Source organism: Balaenoptera musculus, chromosome 12 (genome assembly GCF_009873245.2).
Source record: "Balaenoptera musculus isolate JJ_BM4_2016_0621 chromosome 12, mBalMus1.pri.v3, whole genome shotgun sequence".
NCBI classification, from domain to species: Eukaryota; Metazoa; Chordata; class Mammalia; order Artiodactyla; family Balaenopteridae; genus Balaenoptera; species Balaenoptera musculus.
In genome coordinates this window covers 89,240,866-89,259,736 of record NC_045796.1, presented here as the reverse complement: position 1 = coordinate 89,259,736, position 18,871 = coordinate 89,240,866, and the positions used below count along the sequence as shown (strand labels likewise).

Below are 18,871 nucleotides of genomic sequence, written 5' to 3'. Positions count from 1 at the left end.
ATGTGACTTGCAAATATTTTCTCCTTGTGTTGCCTTGACCTTTCATTTTCTCAGTTAGTGACTTTTGGATAGGAAAAGTTTTTATTTATTTAATTAAGTCTAAATTATCAAATTTGTCTTTCACTTTATTAAGTCCAACTTGTAACTTTTATATATCATGTTTTTTTTATAATATCTAAAAAGTCTGTCTAACCAATAGTATAAAGATTTTCTCTTATGATTTATTAGACATTATTATCAATTTAGTTCATTTAGATCTCTGATCCATTTGATTTTTTGCATGATGTGAGATAAGGATATGTTATTTCATATATATGAATAACATGTTATTTTATATATATATGATTTTTTACATGTTGATATATAATTGTCCAGGCAACGTTTTTTTGAGAAGACTGTTCTTTTTCCATTTAATTGCCTTTTTCACTATTGTGGAAAAACAAGTGATCATAAACATGAGTTCACTTCTGGACTCTCAATTCCTTCTCATAAGCCTATATACTTATCCATATGCAATAACACACTGCCTGGATCAATGCAGATTGATAGTAAGTTTTGAAATTTGGCCATCATCAAACTTTTTCCTTTTTTTAAAAATTTTCAGTCCATATAAAGTTTTGTATAAGCTAGTCAATTTCTTCAGAAAAGCCTCCTGGGATATTGACAGGGATTTCAATGAATCAATAGGTTAAACTGGGAAGAATTAACATCTCAAAAATATGGCGTTCCAGTCAGTGAATATGCAATATCTCTCCATTTGTTTAGATATTCTTTCATCTCTCTCCCAATATTGTGTAGTTTTCAGTTAAAGTCTTGTATTTAATTAATTAAATTTATACCTAAGCATTTTATTCTTTTGATACTATTATAAAGGGAAATGTTTTTTAATTTAATTTTTGAAATTTTGTTGCTAGTATATCAAAATACAATTAACTTTTGCATTTTATCTTGTATCCTGCAAGCTTTATAAACTCAGTCACGTCTGGTAGTTCTTTTTTTGCATTTCTTAGTATTTTCTACATAAGAGATTATGACTTCTGTTAATAAAGGTAGTTTTACTTCTTCCTTTTTAATCTGTATGTTTTTCTATCTTTTTTCTCCCTATCCAAGTCTGCAACATCCTGTACAACATTGCCTAGATAGTGAAAGTGGATATCTCTGTGCTGTTCTCGTTCTTAGGGGAAAATCTGCCACCACCACTTCATTAGGATGATATTAACTGGACAATTGTCATAGATGCTTTTTATCAGGTCGAGAGAGTTTTGTTCTTTTTCTAAGCTCTTTTAGAGTTTTTATAATGAATGTGTGTTGGATTTTGTCAAATGGTTTTTGTCCTGGTTTTATGTGGTTTTGTCCTTCATTCTAGTAACATTAATTTATTTTTAGATGTTAAACCAGTCTTGCATTCTTGGAGAAAATTCTACTTTTTTAGAGTACAAAAACATGCTTTTTGTGTTTCTGGATTTGTTGTGCTCATATTTTGTTGGGGGTTTTCAATGTATATTCATAAGTGGTTCTCTTACCTGTTTTTTGCCTGGTTTTGGTATAAAGGTAATATTGGCCTCATAAGATGTGTTCAAAAGTCTCCCCTTTCCTTCTATTTTTTGAACATTTCATAAGGATTATGATTAAATATTTAGCAAGTCTGTATCAATTTTCTATTTCTTCTTGAGACAATTTTTGTAATTTGTGTCTTTCCAGAAATTTGTCCATTTCATTTAAATAGTCTAATTTCTTGGCATAATGGAGTCCATGGTATTTCCTTATAATCATTTTAATTTTGAATGATCATTATCTATGTCCCCACTTTAAATTCTGGTTTTGTTAATTTGTGTCTTCCTTGTTTATTTCTTGGTCAGTCCGACTAAAGATATGTCAGTTTTCTTTTTCTCAAAAACCAATGTTTTGTTTCATCAGTCTTTCTTATCGGTTTTAACAATTTTTCCCTAATACTACCACTTCCTTTCTTTTGTGTGTTTTGGGTTCAGTTTCTCTTCTTTCTCTAGTTATTTAAGGTAGAAGCTTAGAATATTGATTTAAGACCTTTTTCTTTTTTAATGTAGGAATTTAGAATGTTAAAATGACCTGTAAACCTTTTTTTAACTATGTTTCATAAATTTTGATATGCTGTGTATGTTTGTATTCAATTGTAATTTTTTCTTTGATTCGGGTTATTTTAGAAATTTGTTTAATTTCCAAATATTTGAAGTTTTCTCAGAATTTTTCTGCTGTCAATTTCTCATTTAATTCTGTTACGTTTGGAGAGTGTGTTATCATATAATTTTAATTCCTTCAGATTTATTGAGGCTGGTTTTGTGGCCATGCTCATTTGTTTATATAATGCCTATCAACAGCAGAGCTGAGTACTCGAATGTTTGGCACTGAATGCAACGTGAGAGTGGGCACTTCCTGAAAGTCTGTGCCTTAAGAAAGGCACTTGCCTGCCTCTAGTCCCCACCCTGAGATCATGCGAAAAGAACAAATAAAGTACTGATGTTAAGGTCCAAGGCTGGTAGTTCCACTGCAGCTTCCATGAGACCGGAATCAACGTCTGTTTCATTGCTGAGCTGAGGTGTTTGTCGGATTCTGTTTAGCACGTTGCCATTAGGCACCTGCTACTGGTAATAAAAAGTACCCACGGTACTGGCCTGACGTCCTTGCTGTATCTGTTAAATCCTGGATTTCAAAAGCACAATTTACTCTTTACTCCTTTTTGGGTAATGAATAGGTCTTTGGACAATTCATACTTGCTGGGGAGAGCTGAAAAGGGAAATATTTGACTTCCTACTAAAAATGGCACACCTGGCTTCCAGAAATTATCTACTGAAGTTTAATAAAAAACATATTTGTACTTCAAGTTCACAAACCTTGTCAACCAATCACTATATAACAGAAGACCAACAGTATACAACAGGTTAACTAAAAAATCTTCATATAAAACGCACTCATTATTATGTGAACAAGAGCATCAAGAAACATTTAGCTACAGAGAACTAAGTTACTTAGCAAGAGCATACAAACCAAAAACAAAAAACCAAACAAACAAAAAACACACTTAGAAGAAGATATGCTGTTAATTGATTTGAAGTTTGAATTGTTTGTCAAATTCTAAAATATAAAGGCATAATAGCAGTATAAAATGTTGAGTGACCACACCACTGGCATTATTATTTTAAAATAACTCAACTTCTATTTTGAGCACATGAAGAAGAATGAACATGCATTTCTCAGTGCTGTGATATATTAACATATTATCCTATTAAATATTTGTAAGACATAACATTTAATTATATTTAAGACATCAGTGTTAATTGGCTCCATAGTAAGAAACTGGTTGAATGACCCTACCTCATATTTATGTAATGCTTGGCATTTCCATAGCACTTATATCCATACGATTTGATAAAATCCTTAAAGACAAACTTGGAATTTATAAAAGGCCATTATTATCCAGTTTTATAGTTGAATTTTTTTAAGTATAAAACTAATTTTGCTAGAGGTTGAGCAACTTGCAACATGTCACACAGTTGGTTAATTAATGGCACATTAATAATAAAAATATATGAATTCCACCTAACCCTATTATAATTCACCACAACACATGCCCACTAGATCAGTTCTGTAAAAAAGGGTAGAAGACTCATATATTACTTCATTATTAGCATTAGTCCAATATCCCCAATCTAGGATGCATCATATGTAAAATATAAAAAGACATAAAAATAAATAAAACATTACTTTGGCTTCTTGTACAAACAAACAAAATTTTCCCAATTTATAAATATATCTCTGTGGATATTTGTAGTGGCAGTTTCCAAGGTAATCCACAGGATAAAGTAGTGAACAGTGAAATGTGCATTTTTCAGCACTTATTTTGAAATAATTCACATAAAGTTGCAAAGATAGTACCAAGAAGTCTTGGGTACAGATACATCTTATAGAACTATAATATAGTATCAAAACTAGCAAATCAACATTAGTACAATGTGTGGTTATGGTTCTATGTCATTTATCACATGTGTAGATTCAGGTAACCACCCCCACCTTCAACATACAGAACTATTTCATCACCAGAAAGATTTCCCTTATGCTGCTCCTTCATAGTCTCACTTGCCCCTATTTGCCCTGCTATTTTTAGCTACTGGCAACCATTAATTTTTTCTCCATCTCTATAGTTTTGTCATTTCAATCATATTATGTAAGTAGAGCCATACAACATGTGGCTTTTTGAAATTGGCTTTTATTTTTCCACTTATAATGTCCTTCAGAGACTCTTAGTTCTATGGACTTAGCTTTCCCACTGGAAATTTAAAACAAACACTTATACAAAGTTGGTGTGAAGTAACAGAGGATGAAGGCACAGAACCAAAGTGGGCAGAAGTGACCCACGAGATACTGAGGAAATAGTTAGCAGCCAGATTGCCAGATGACATCTTGCTAAAGACAGCCACGATTTTTGGAACTATGTGGTGGAGACAGTAAAGCTCATCTGTTCTTCCAAAGGCTTCGAAGCCATCTTTATATGCCATACATGTTCTAGCCAATGAAATCCTAATAGAAATTCTGGGTGTTTGGTCCAGGTCAAAGCCTTTCCATCTCTCATCCTTTTTGCTCTAGCCACTTGGAAGCCACATGTTCCATTTGGTGACTCTAAAATATTCCAGAAGCTTGGATTCCAGAGTCACTACTTGGGAAAGGTCTACCCTGCAGAGGCAACGGATTTCCAATGACTTTGCATGAGAAAATCATTGGGTTAAGGTGTATTTGTTGAGTTAATGTAATCTACCCTAACATGACAACTACAGAATATTTTACCAAAACTGAAATTTTGCCATTATGGGAACTTAAAACTTGTGGTATTGGTTTAATGAGTAGTGGGCAACAAGGAAATGTGAAAGGCTGAAAAGGTGATGACCAACGTTACAAAGTATCACCTGACGTAATTTGAGAGGACTTGAAATGCCTGCTTATTCAACAGCTATAGCAGAAGAAGTTGGAAAACACAAACTTAGTAGAATGATTCAGTTGCTATTAACTGCTTTTGATAAGATAATAAATGAAATAAATACACTAGAGACTATCTGCACGCAAATAAAAGAATGAAAATATCGGGGAGCAATATTAAGAATAAAAATGAACTATGACTATGTGTGGGCATGGTTTGGCACAGCCTAGAATATATTGGTTCTCTTTCTATTTCTTCAATGTATTAAAGTGTTTGCATGAGTCCCTATGTGAAAATAACCCCCTTTATAGCAAAATATGGAGCATTAAAAAAAAAACCTGTTCAATGTAAAAAGAATTACTGGAGGGTAAATGCAAAAGTGGGTGATGCATTTTTTCATTTTAGACTTAGCAAAATACTTATATAGCCATGCACATATAACACACATAACACAAATAATTTAAACTAAGACATTAAGCAGCAATCTTATTAAATCAATCTAAGTAAATTTTACTTTAATGGAGATCATAATGGGGTTTCTATAAAGCAAACTATCTCCACTATCCTAATAAGGTGCATAGATCCATAAAACTCACAATAAACGGAAGATCATTTTAGATTGCAATGTTTTATCATGATTTCAGTAAGTTCTTTTGGTCAGTCCTCTTATGAAGTGTCAAAAGTTTCTAAAGCAGTTCTGTATAAAATAATGCACAGCAGTTAGTTGAACATTTTAGTCATGTAAATTGATTTTAGTCTACTTTCATGTAAGAACGAAGCTATTATACTCTAAGGATAGGCAAGAAAACTGAAGAAAGACAGCTAACTTGTTGACTCCTGTTTATTACAGCTTTAAGACTTTGTCAAGATGAAGAACTGCTTCAAAATAAGAAAGGATATTTGATGCAAATATTTAATATTCATCCATGTTAAAAGTCATTGTGTAAAAGGTTGATATTTAGGTGTTTCAGATAAATGAAAAGAACTATTTAAGTTATTAATTTTATGCATGCTTTAGCAAATACCATTTAAGTACTCTTACTCTCATGTTATTAGTTCAGTTTCAACCATGCATGGCATGAAATTTTAACAGTTAAACATATTAATTTTAAGTTCCTAAAGTGTGGCTCTCACTACTCTGCTGTTCTACTCAGATTCCCAGGATTGAACCCACAACCTATGGCAAGGAGCTGAATACTTAATATTTTCCTTTACAGAAAATATCTGCATTAATTTTGACTAAAAAGCCAGACAGTAATTATTTTAGACTTTGAGGGTCATAACATCTCTTGAACCACTGAATTCTGCTGGTCTATCATGGAAGCAGCTATAGACTATATGCAAATGCCTGAGAATGACTGTGTTCTTTTGCTTTAATTTCTTTGATAAAAATGGACAGTTCTTTAAAGCACTTTATTAGTATTAATTTAGCAATTTTATAGTGTAGACTTGGTCATTATCCCATTATTGTACACTGAATGTTTATGCCCCCCAAAGTCATATGTTGAAACACATTAATTAAATTAATTAATTCATTAATTTAATTCATTTTAATTGATTAAATCCATTTAATTCATTTTAATTTAAATTAACTTAAATTAAATTTTAATTGATTCATTTAATTCATTTTCTATAGAGAAACTATCTTTCCAATTAGAGAACTGCTTTTGAGCAACAAAAAATTGATATTAATAAAAAGTAAAGGAAAGAATCTCTGTCACTAATTCTAAAAGTGTCTACCTCAAGATCACAATTAGTGTATCTCCAATTAGGTAGGAGAGTAAAGCCTTTATAAATCTAATTTCATTTTCATGTTTAATCAAAGCCTTAAAGATTTGAACAGAGATCTGTTTAATCTCTGAATGAATGCACCTCAACACGCAAATAACAGACAAACTTAGACGTTTCTCTGAGAAACTGAGAAAGCAGAGAAATGAAATTACACATGTGAAGAGTCAGTATTTCAAAAGGCGAGTTAAAAAATAGGGCAATCTCCAATCTCTGGAGCAGAGATACTGCTAGAAGGAAAATACAGTAGAAGTCTACAAATCATGATTCATAAAATGAGATTTTTTTAAAAAAGAAAAATTAAAGCCAACCTTTTAGTAATTCTTAAAAAAAGTGAGAGAATATGTCTACTTGACATTAAGAATATTAAAATGGTTATATATGTATATTTGATTATATGTATTGAAAGGATAATAAAGTATAATAAAATAGTCAACAATTCTATGCTAGGAAAAACTGAAAACTGAAAAACCAATGTACCAAAAATCATCACAGATGGATATAGAATGGCTGAATATACCGATAGCATAGTATATAATCTGTAAATAAAATAATCAGAGAATTATCTAAAAGGACACCTAACCTGAATTTTCTGAATTTTTAAAGTCTGTCAAAATTGTAGAATTAGACTCATTATGTTCTAGAACAGCCCTGTTCAAAGAAATATCAAATGAAATTTGAAATTTTCTAGTAGCCACACTTAAAAATATAACAAAGCAAGTGAAATTAATTTTAATAATACACTTAATTTACCCCAATAAATCCTAAATACAGTTATTTCAACCATCATCCAAATAAGATATTATCAACATCATATTTTACATTTTTTTATACTGCGCCTTTGAAAACTAATTTGGGAAAGTGTGTCTTTTGCACTTATTGCCGTAGGTGGCTTGTGGCTCTGTTTAGATAGCACATTTCTAGAGCACAGAAAAAATGTGAATCTTCCAATCTCATCTCAGAAAGCTATTCTGAACTTGAAGGCAAATACCGTATGGAGCACAATGTTAAATTTCAGTCGCGTGCCTAAAGATGGAAGAATCTTAAGTGAAATATGAACAATTAAACTTCATTATTATTGAAGAGTAGTAGTAATAAAATACAACCGAGTTAGGCCTTTTTTAAGATTCAAAATGTTTAGAAAATCTATGAATATAATATCACATCAATAGAAATAAGATCCTATAAATCTGAGGGACATTGAAGTTAAATGGTTCTATGAATGGTCATTTCAATAAATTTTGTGGAAATAATTATATATTCTCACACACACACACACACACACACACACACACAACCTCCTAACCCTCATCCCCGCATCTCATAAAAATAGCCATCAATCCAATCAGATTTATTTATTTTTTTATTTTGTCCACGCCATGCGGCGTGTGGGATCTCAGTACCCTGACCAGGGATTGAAACCGGACCCCGGCAGTGAAAGTGCCAAATCCTAACCACTAGACCACCAAGGAACCCTCAGATTGTATATTTAAATGTGAAAGGTAAAACAATAAAAAATTAGAAAGTAAAATTTCTTAGACACAGTGGAATTCATTAAAATTTCATTAAAAATAAGAACATCTATTAATTCAAAGACATCATTTAAAATTGAAAACTGAGGAAGAGAATGGGACAAAACACTTTTAACACTGATAATTAGCAAATGCAGAGTATATTAGAAATGCCTACAAATGAAAAAAACTATGTAAATTATACATATGTGTATATATTATGATTATATATTACAAAAACTCTCTAGATACACATACATATATGTATATACATAAAACAATCAAAAAAGAACTTAAATAGGTTCTTCACACAAAAAATCAAATTACCAATAAAGATTCAAAACACCCACTCTTATTAGTTAATATAGATATAAAAATTAAACCAAAATAAAACACTGTTATGTATTTGCAAGAGTGGCTGTAATAAAAATAGGTGAGCTGCAGAGTGCTGTGTGCTTGTATAGAAAATGGAAATTTCATACATGCTAATAGGAGTGTAAGTTAGCACAATCCCTTTGGAAGCGATGTGTTATTAATTACCAACATTTAACAAATATATAAACCATGACTGCAAAGTATATAGAGTATATACACACTATATATAGTGTATACATATATGTAGTAGGTATACATATATACACATATATATATATATATATATTATAAAGAAGCCACAAGAGACTAGTGTAGGAACGCTTATACCGGAATCATTCATAAGCGTCTCAAGCCAGAAATTGTCTAAATAATGACCATATACAATTAAAAAGCATACAATCATGCATTTAGCTAAATGTAAACTCTCACAAACCACATGAAAATAAAAAGTTAGACAGAATAGAGAACATTGTGAAAAATCCCATCTGTATAAAGACCAAATGAAGGAAAAGAAAACTAAATTATAAACATTCAGGAGAGTCTTTATCTTTGGGAGTCTAGGGTGGGAGATTATTAGTGGGAAGGGGTGTGAAGAGAGCTCCTGGATTGTTGGGAATATTTTAGTTCTCGGTCTATGTCCTAGTTATGTGGGATTTTACTTTGTGAGAACTTTGTCTTCATAACATTACATACAATTTTTAAAAATATATAATTAAAAGTACATGCGCATAAAGCAGAAACTAACACACCATTGTAAAGCAATTATACTCCAATAAAGATGTTAAAAAAAAATACATGCACAAAATTGAAAGGAAAATAACTGATTAAAAAATAACTTTTATTATATATGACAGGAAGATGTTCTTTTTTGTTTCTAGGTGTTTGCTTGTGTTATTGGTAATCAAATGTTAGCCAAGCTCAAAATCACTGGAGGGTTTGTGAGTACAGATTGCTGGACCTCGTTTCCAAAGCTCGTGATTCAGTGGACCTGCGTTTGATACCCAAAGTTGAGAATTCTCATTTCCAATTACTTCCCAGGTTCTGCTGCTGCTATTGATGCTGGACCCCACATTGTAAAGCATCGACTTTTGCTTTCTCTTTGAACTAGACTTCCCTTCATCCTTACAGTCACCCAACTGACTCACCCTTCCATTCATCCAGGCCCAGCCGAGTCACGAAATAGGTTTCCCTGTCCCCAACCATGACCCCCACCTTCTGTGCTTCCATAGTACTTACCTTAGAAACTGGCCTATCCATTTTATCTCTCTGTCTAGGTTTTTAATTTCTCCACTATTCCTTGGGGTTTATTTTAATCTCTAGAATGATTTTTCTTTTGTCTGTTGGATAAATAAATCCCATCAATTTCTCAATTTCCTGCATGGTTTCAAATTTTTCTTTTGGGTTCCTGTGCTTCTTTCCTTCAGTTCTCCCTATTTCAGTCAAATTTAAGCCCAGATTTCTTAGGGCACCCTTCCTCCTGTATACCTAATATGTAATGAACTGATGAAACTTGTGCCCTGGCAGCCTCCTGCCCTACTAACTCAAACCGAGATTACAAAGGTTTTTCCTATATTTAACATCTTACTTGCCTCCTTACTGACTGGGGGCACCAGTCCTCTCAGTAAATTGCCAGAAAATTAACAATCCATTGCTTTCCTTTCATTGTGCCCCGCAATGATTTTATTTCTATTTTCCTTCTCCCTTTTTCTCATCTAACCTTGTTCTTAAGATTTATCTAATGATCTATGAATTATCTCAGTTTTTCTTTATTCTAGCTTTATTTTCCACAAGAACACTTTCACAGAAAATAAATACTTCTCCAGTGCTCTTCACCCTATGCTTTCAGAACCAAAACTTCCCTTTCCATGTCTTTTCCTATCTTCTTTTTGGGCCACCAAAACCTGTTTTTAATATACAGTATTAAATAAACACATTCATCCTGTTGTACTTGAAAACAATGTTTCTATGTTTTAATCAAAAGTCTCTGTTTTATATTTCATCATATCCATCTCTTTTTATGAATCAGTACACAATTACATGTTTTAGAGGAGATGCCTTAGGGAATATATCTCAATTCTATAAATGCTTTGGAATTTTGTTTCTATCACAGAAATATTCAAGTACTTTGGTATTCAGATGATGTGTTATGTATTAATGTAGGTGTGTATAGATAATGGATCCATCACATCTGTCTGAACATTGCAGAAATATTATGTCTTCAACTGCTCTCTACCCTTCCAACTTTAAATGCATATAAATTCCTCTACATTATGGGAGGGAGACACAAGAGGGAGGAGGTATGGGGATATAAGTATATGTATAGCTGTTTCACTTTGTTATAAAGCAGAAACTAACACACCATTGTAAAGCAATTATACTTCAATAAATATGTTAAAAAAATCCTCTACATTTTCTGCTAAAATGTAATTCATGCCAGGAAGGTAAACCATAAATAAACTTATAGATTGTTTTTCTTCTTTGGTGTCTCTATATCTAAGAGTGTTGTTCTAAACATTTATAAACAAAGAAAATCGAATGGCTAATGTCATTTAATGTGCATTTCAGTTACAAAGCTCTGCTTTGACCAGTCGTCTTGGTCAGTTGCAAAGCCTTTAGTTGTATAAATATATGTTTGATTACAAAGGTACTGTTTAACACTGTGGTTACTTATTCTTTCAAAAGGGTGGGGAAACATTCTTTTTATATATGAATAATGACTGAAAATTTTACATTTAAAAAACCTTGAATTGCAAACTAATTCTGCCATATATATGTTCTCTGTAACCAGTGAGGACAATTGCATAGCTAATTTTAAATATACTTAGTAAATGTACCTAAGTAAAACAAGTAAAATTTTGAAATGTGATTTCTGGTTCAAAACTTTGTCCTCCATAGATATTTTTCTTTGTCTTTTGGGAGCATATTAAAACAGTAGCAGTGATTTACTCATATTAAGGAATACCAAAAACCAATAGAACCATGAGAGAAAAGAGACCGAGTAGGTAATTGAAGTCTTTTTGTTTTTCTATAATTGTTGAGGGGAATAATTCTGCCTTTTAACAGATGATAAGCTTCACTAGTAGTCTATGTGTTTTATTAGAGGCAGAAACAACGACTAAAGTGTCTAAACCAAATTTGGTATGCTTTGATTTCTTCTCACGTGACTTTCCCTCTTCCATAAAAAGTTTGAAAAATGAACAGAGGCCAAAAGACTCTTTTGTAAAATGATGGACTTTAAAGTTTCATAAAATGCTGGCTTTGATGGGCAAATGTTTATAGTTCATGGTTAGGGACAGTACTTATACTACTTTTTCAGCCTTCACCAAAGCCTGCTTATGGATATGACTGGTCCCAGCAAGTTTTGGAACACTTGAGGCTTTATGACAGTACAATTTTCTTTCTGGAATACTAATGGCAGAGACGTAATATTTTTTATGACTATATTTACCCACCAAACTCAAGTGCATAAAACAAACTAGTGATTATAATACAAAGACTTCTAAATAAATCAGAATAAACAGAAGTTCTATTTTATTTTTAACATTATTATTACTATTGTAACTTTTTCCTCCTTGTGTTAAAACAAATTGCTATTTCTTTGGCTGGTTATTAGATAAAATACAGCAATAACCTTGTATTTAGTGGCTATTACATATGGAAGAAAATTAATAGTTAAATAAATTACATTCTTCTAAATGTTAAAATAACGTGGAAAACATGATTGCCCTACTCTGGATCACAGGCAATGTGATAAAATGCCTGTAGATTGAGCAGATCAATTCTCCCATTCCATACTCACTGAAGCACGTTTTCCTGAGGGGACTGGTCTGCTGTCATCTCCACTTTTTATCTTTTTTAAAAAAAAATAATTTATTTATTCATTTATTTATTTATGGCTGTGTTGGGTCTTCGTTTCTGCTCGAGGGCTTTCTCCAGTTGCGGCAAGCGGGGGCCACTCTTCATCGCGGTGCACGGGCCTCTCACTATCGCACGGGCCTCTCACTATTGCGGCCTCTCTTGCTGCGGAGCACAGGCTCCAGACGCGCAGGCTCAGTAGTTGTGACTCATGGGCTTAGTTGCTCCGAGGCATGCGGGATCCTCCCAGGCCAAGGCTCGAACCCTCATTGGCGGGCAGATTCTCAACCACTGCGCCACCAGGGAAGCCCCAACTTTTTATCTTTTTTTAAAAAATGATAGCCATCTTAACAGGTGTGAGGTGATATCTCACTGAGGTTTTCATTTGCATTCCCCTGATGATTAGTGATGTTGAGCACTTTTTCATTTATGTATTGGTCATTTGTTTGTCTTCTTTGGAGAAATGTCTATTAAGGCCCTTTGCTCATTTTTTAAATTGGGTTATTTTGTTGTTGTTGTTGTTGCTAAGAGTTGTAGAAGTCTGTTATATATTTTTTACTACTAACCCCTTATCAGATACAGGGTTTGCAAATTTTCTCTGATTCCTTATCTTGCCTTTTCATTTCGTTGATGGCTTCTTTTGCTGTGCAGAAGATTTTTAGTCAATGTAGTCCACTTCTTTTTTTTTTTTTTCTTTTGTTGTCTCCACTTTTTAAATTGTCCTGTTTCTCTCTATCAAAGCTGATTTTATGAAAGTTAATTGTGGGGAACAAAGAAAATACAAATGAATAAATTAGATTGTGTTTTTCTTTTGCTGTATATACTTCTATAATATTCTCTTTTAAAAACATATGCAAAAAAATTAGAGTATGTATTATAATGTAAGAATTTTGTTATAAGGTTTAAACGGAAGTTAATGAGTTGCAAGTCTTTTCTTAATAATTTATGTGATTTAATATACAACCTAAGTACTAATCTTTTATTGTTTACACGTATTGAAAGTTCTATTTTGTGACTCTGTTTAAACTTTTTGTGTTTTAATTATTAGAAGTTCTTAATATTAAGATATCAAATATAGCAATATTTTCTTTTAGCTTTAATATTTTGAATGTGAATGTTATTTGTGTATATGCACTTGCATTTTTGTTTGTGTGTGTTTAAAAAAAAGTATTCACCATAGGGTAGTCTCAATCTTCTGCTCTATTTTTTTTTTAATTATTTATTTATTTATTCTTGGCTGTGTTGGGTCTTTGTTGCTGTGCGCAGGCTTTTCTCTAGTTGTGGTGAGTGGGGGGCTGCTCTTCGTTGTGGTGCGCAGGCTTCCCACTGCAGTGGCTTCTCTTGTTGCAGAGCATGGGTTCTAGGCGCACAGGCTCAGCAGTTGTGGCTCATGGGCCCAGTTGCTCCACGGCATGTGGGATCTTCCAGGACCAGGGCTCGAACCTGTGTGCCCTGCATTGGCAGGTGGATTCTTAACCACTGCACCACCAGGGAAGCCCTTCTGCTCTATTTTTTAAGTTTGACCTCCTTTTTCTCCTTTAATTTGTGTGGGGATAACCTGTGTCCTGTTTCTACCTTCTTAATGGGTCTTGACATCTGTGAGGTCAAGTCAGTCCATTTCTTGCTGGGGAACATAACAACCATCACCTGGCCAACCAATCAAAGTTTGCAATCATCTTATCAAATTTCTTGGTAAATTCCTTTTAGGATATTGATTCAAATTACACTGAAATTATAGATCAAATTGAAAGTTAATTGACATAATTAAGATAGTCTTCTTGTGCATGAAGATGTTATATCTCTTAATATATTTATACATGTTTAAATGTTATAAGATCTAGATATGCTTGCCTATCTCATATTAGATTTGTCCTATAGTTAACCTATATATTTGTATTCATACTAGAAAACATTTCTTTTTAAATTGTGTGTTCTAACAGCCCATTAAAAGTGTATAGAATAACATTGACTGTTATATAATAAGATTATATCCACTTCGCTTGCTTGATCCATCTTACAGAGTAAACTACTTTATCCAATATATGTTTTTAGATTCGTTTGCATTTTTCATGTAAAAATCTGCCTTCTTAATTCTTATATATTTCTTCTGGGGTCTTGGCCTTTCTTCCTGAGTGTATATTTTAGAAGTCCTAATTTAAATGTGGTATGATCTTTCATTTTTTTCATTTTTCTGATACTCTCCTCACCCTCTTATTCACTTTTTTTTGAAAGATAGATTTTCTAAGTAAACAATTCTAAATTAGGAGTAATTTTCTTTTAGCACAATGATAAAGCTATTCCACAATCTTCTAGCTTTCACTATTACAGCTGAAATGACAGCTGTCATTTGAATTTCTTTATAAGTCTTCTATCATTTCTAGCTCCTCTTTCTTTCCCTTATTTTTGGAATGATCTGCTGTACTTCTTTTGTGTTTGAAAAAGACACTAAGATCTTGATCAAACTTGGATATATCCTAGTTATGTCATTTATTGTTGGTCCTGGATAATTCCCTTCATGGGAACAATAAATAAAACCAATACTGAACTTCCTCTATTATCAGGATATTGCAGGCATTACTGCAATACCATACCATATCAACTTGAATTAGTAAAAACTCCAACTCTGAGTCTACGTTTTCTTAACATTTATCTGGTAAGGGAGTGATACTAACAGAGGGTATTTGTACTTTTTCCATATTCTTCCCTCTCCATTCTCCATACAACAAACATTATATTTTTCTTTTAGAAACACTGTTAAATGTATGATTAGGTCTCTTTGGCTGTCCCCCCAAAGTCTATGTAATTCACTATTCTCAAACTATATCGAATTTGAAGAACTGTAATTCCATTAAACTGAGCATGGAAAATATACCAATCACAAATTTATTGCTAATTACTGCAAAGAAATAGAAAGTAGTTTTACTAGACTTTTTGTGGTGATCATTTCACAGTAAATGCATATATTGATCATTATGTTGTACAGCTAAAACTAATATAATATTGTGTGTCAATTATATCTCATAAAGGTATTAACCAAACAAGCAAAAGCAGTTTAATTGTAGAAGTTTACTATAGACCTCCTAGAAGAAAGGAAAGATAAATAAGATTTTCCTAATACAGATTTACATGTTGTCCTAGTGTCAAGATAAAAGATTGCTGAGGGACTTGTCTAAATTCAGATACCTCCACAAAAGCAAGGCCCTGAAAGAGTCCTATTTTTCCTTAATAGTAATTCCAATTCCCCAAAGATAAAGTGACTTATAATCTAAAATTATTTTTGAACAAGAAGGGACAAAATGATTGGCAATGTGGTCATCCCAGGATCAAGACTTGACTTACTCTTCAGATTTTTAGACTAAAACCAACAGGATAAAATATAACAAAAAAAGAATAAAGATTCGATAGGGAAGAACCAAGATGGCGAAGTAGAAGAACGTGCTCTCACTCCCTCTTGCGAGAACACCAGAATCACAACTAGCTGCTGGACAATCATCGACAGGAAGACACTGGAACTCACCAAAAAAGATACCCCACATTGAAAGACAAAGGAGAAGCCACAATGAGATGGTAGGAGGGGGACAATCAGAGTAAAATCAAATCCCATAACTGGTGGGTGGGTGACTCACAGACTGGTGAACACTTATACCACAGAAGTCCACCCACTGGAGTGAATGTTCTGAGCCCCACGTCAGGCTTCCCAACCTGGGGGTCTGGCAACGGGAGGAGGAATTCATAGAGAATCAGACTTTGAAGCCTACTGGGAATTGATTGCAGAACTTCAACAGGACTGGGAGAAACAGAGACCCCACTCTTGTAAGGTGCACACAAAATAGTGTGTGCATCAGGACCCAGGGGAAGGATCAGTGACCCCAGGGGACACTGAACCAGACCTAACTGCTAGTGTTGGAAGGTTTCCGGCAGAGGCAGGGGGTGGCTCTGTTTCACCGTGGGGATAATGACATTGGCAGCAGAAGTTCTGGGAAGTACTCCTTGGTGTGAGCCCTCCCAGAGTCTGTCATTAGCCCCACCAAAGAGCCCAGGTAGGCTCCAGTGTTGGGTTGCCTCAGACAAAACAACCAACAGGGAGGGAACCCAGCCCCACCCATCAGCAGTGGATTAAAGTTTTACTGAGCTCTGACCACCACAGCAACAGTCAGCTCTACCCACAACCAGAGCCTCCCATCAAGCCTCTTAGGTAGGCTCAACCACCAGAGGACAGACAGCAGAAACAAGAAAAACTATAATCCTGCAGCCTCTGGAACAAAAACCACATTGACAGAAAGATAGACAAGATGAAAAGGCAGAGGGCTACATACCAGATGAAGGAAGAAGATAAAAGCCCAGAAAAACAGCTAAATGCAGTGGAGATAGGCAACCTTCCAGAAAAAGAATTCAGAATAATGATAGTGAAGATGATCCAGGACCTCGAAATACGAATGGAGGCAAAGATCAAGAAGATGCAAGAAATGTTTAACAAAGACCTAGAAGAATTAAAGAACAAACAAACAGAGATGAACAATACAATAACTGAAATGAAAACTACACTAGAAGGAATCAATAGCAGAATAACTGAGACAGAAGAATGGATAAATGACCTGGAAGACAGAATGGTGGAATTCACTGCAGCGGAACAGACTAAAGAAAAAAGAATGAAAAGAAATGGAGACAACCTAAGAGACCTCTGGAACAACCTTAAATGCAACAACATTCACATTATAAGGGTCCCAGAAGGAGAAGAGAGAGAGAAAGGACCCGAGAAAATATTTGAAGAGATTATAATCGAAAACTTCCCTAACATGGGAAAGGAAATAGCCACCCAAGTCCAGGAAGTGCAGCGAGTCCCATACAGGAGAAACCCAAGGAGAAACACGCCGAGACACATAGTAATCAAATTGGCAAAAATTAAAGACAAAAGAAAAATTATTGAAAGCAGCAAGGGAAAAATGACAAATAACATACAAGGAAACTCCCATAAGGTTAACAGCTGATTTCTCAGCAGAAACTCTGCAAGCCAGAAGGGAGTGGCATGATATACTTAAAGTGATGAAAGGGAAGAACCTACAACCAAGATTACTCTACCTGGCAAGGATCACATTCAGATTTGATGGAGAAATCAAAAACTTTACAGACAAGCAAAAGCTAAGACAATTCAGCACCACCAAACCAGCTCTACAACAAATGCTAAAGGAACTTCTCTAAGTGGGAAACACAAGAGAAGAAAAGGACCTACAAAAACAAACCCAAAACAATTAAGAAAATGGTAACAGGAACATACATATCGATAATTACCTTAAATGTGAATGGATTAAATGCTCCAACCAAAAGACACAGGCATGCTGAATGGATACAAAGACAAGACCCATATATATGCTCTCTACAAGAGACCCACTTCAGACCTAGGGACACATGCAGACTGAAAGTCAGGGGATGGAAAAAGATATTCCATGCAAATAGAAATCAAAAGAAAGCTGGAGTAGCTATACTCATATCAGATAAAATAGACTTTAAAATAAAGAACATTACAAGAGACAAGGAAGGACACTACATAATGATCAAGGGTTCAATCCAAGAAGAAGATATAACAATTATAAATATATATGCACCCAACATAGGAGCTCCTCAATACTTAAGGCAACTGCTAACAGCTATAAAAGAGGAAATCGACAGTAACACAATAATAGTGGGGGACTTTAACACCTCACTTACACCAATGGACAGATCATCCAAAATGAAAATAAATAAGGAAACAGAAGCTTTAAATGACACAATAGACCAGATAGATTTAATTGATATTTATAGGACATTCCATCCAAAAACAGCAGATTACACATTCTTCTCAAGTGTGCATGGAACATTCTCCAGGATAGATCACATCTTGGGTCACAAATCAAGCCTCAGTAAATTTAAGAAAATTGAAATCATATCAAGCATCTTTCCTGACCACAATGCTATGAGATTAGAAATCAATTACAGGGAGAAAAACGTAAAGAACACAAACACATGGAGGCTAAACAATACATTACTAAATAACTAAGAGATCACTGAAGAAATCAAAGAGGAAATCAAAAAATACCTAGAGACAAATGACAATGAACACACGACGATCCAAAACCTATGGGATGCAGCAAAAGCAGTTCTAAGAGGGAAGTTTATAGCTATACAAGCCTACTAAAGAAACAAGAAAAATATCAAGTAAACAATCTAACCTTACACCTAAAGGAACTAGAGAAAGAAGAACAAACAAAACCCAAAGTTAGCAGAAGGAAAGAAATCATAAAGATCAGAGCGGAAATAAATGAAATAGAAACAAAGAAAACAATAACAAAGATCAATAAAACTAAAAGCTGGTTCTTTGAGAAGATAAACAAAATTGATAAGCCATTAGCCACACTCATCA

At 33.8% G+C, this 18,871-nt stretch overlaps 1 protein-coding gene across 1 annotated transcript in view; it reads right to left on the bottom strand.

The window, feature by feature from the left end:
* The window catches only part of EYS (eyes shut homolog), a 1,768,116-nt gene that overhangs the window by 1,662,563 nt on the left and 86,682 nt on the right, over positions 1–18,871 (bottom strand). The window lies entirely within an intron of this gene.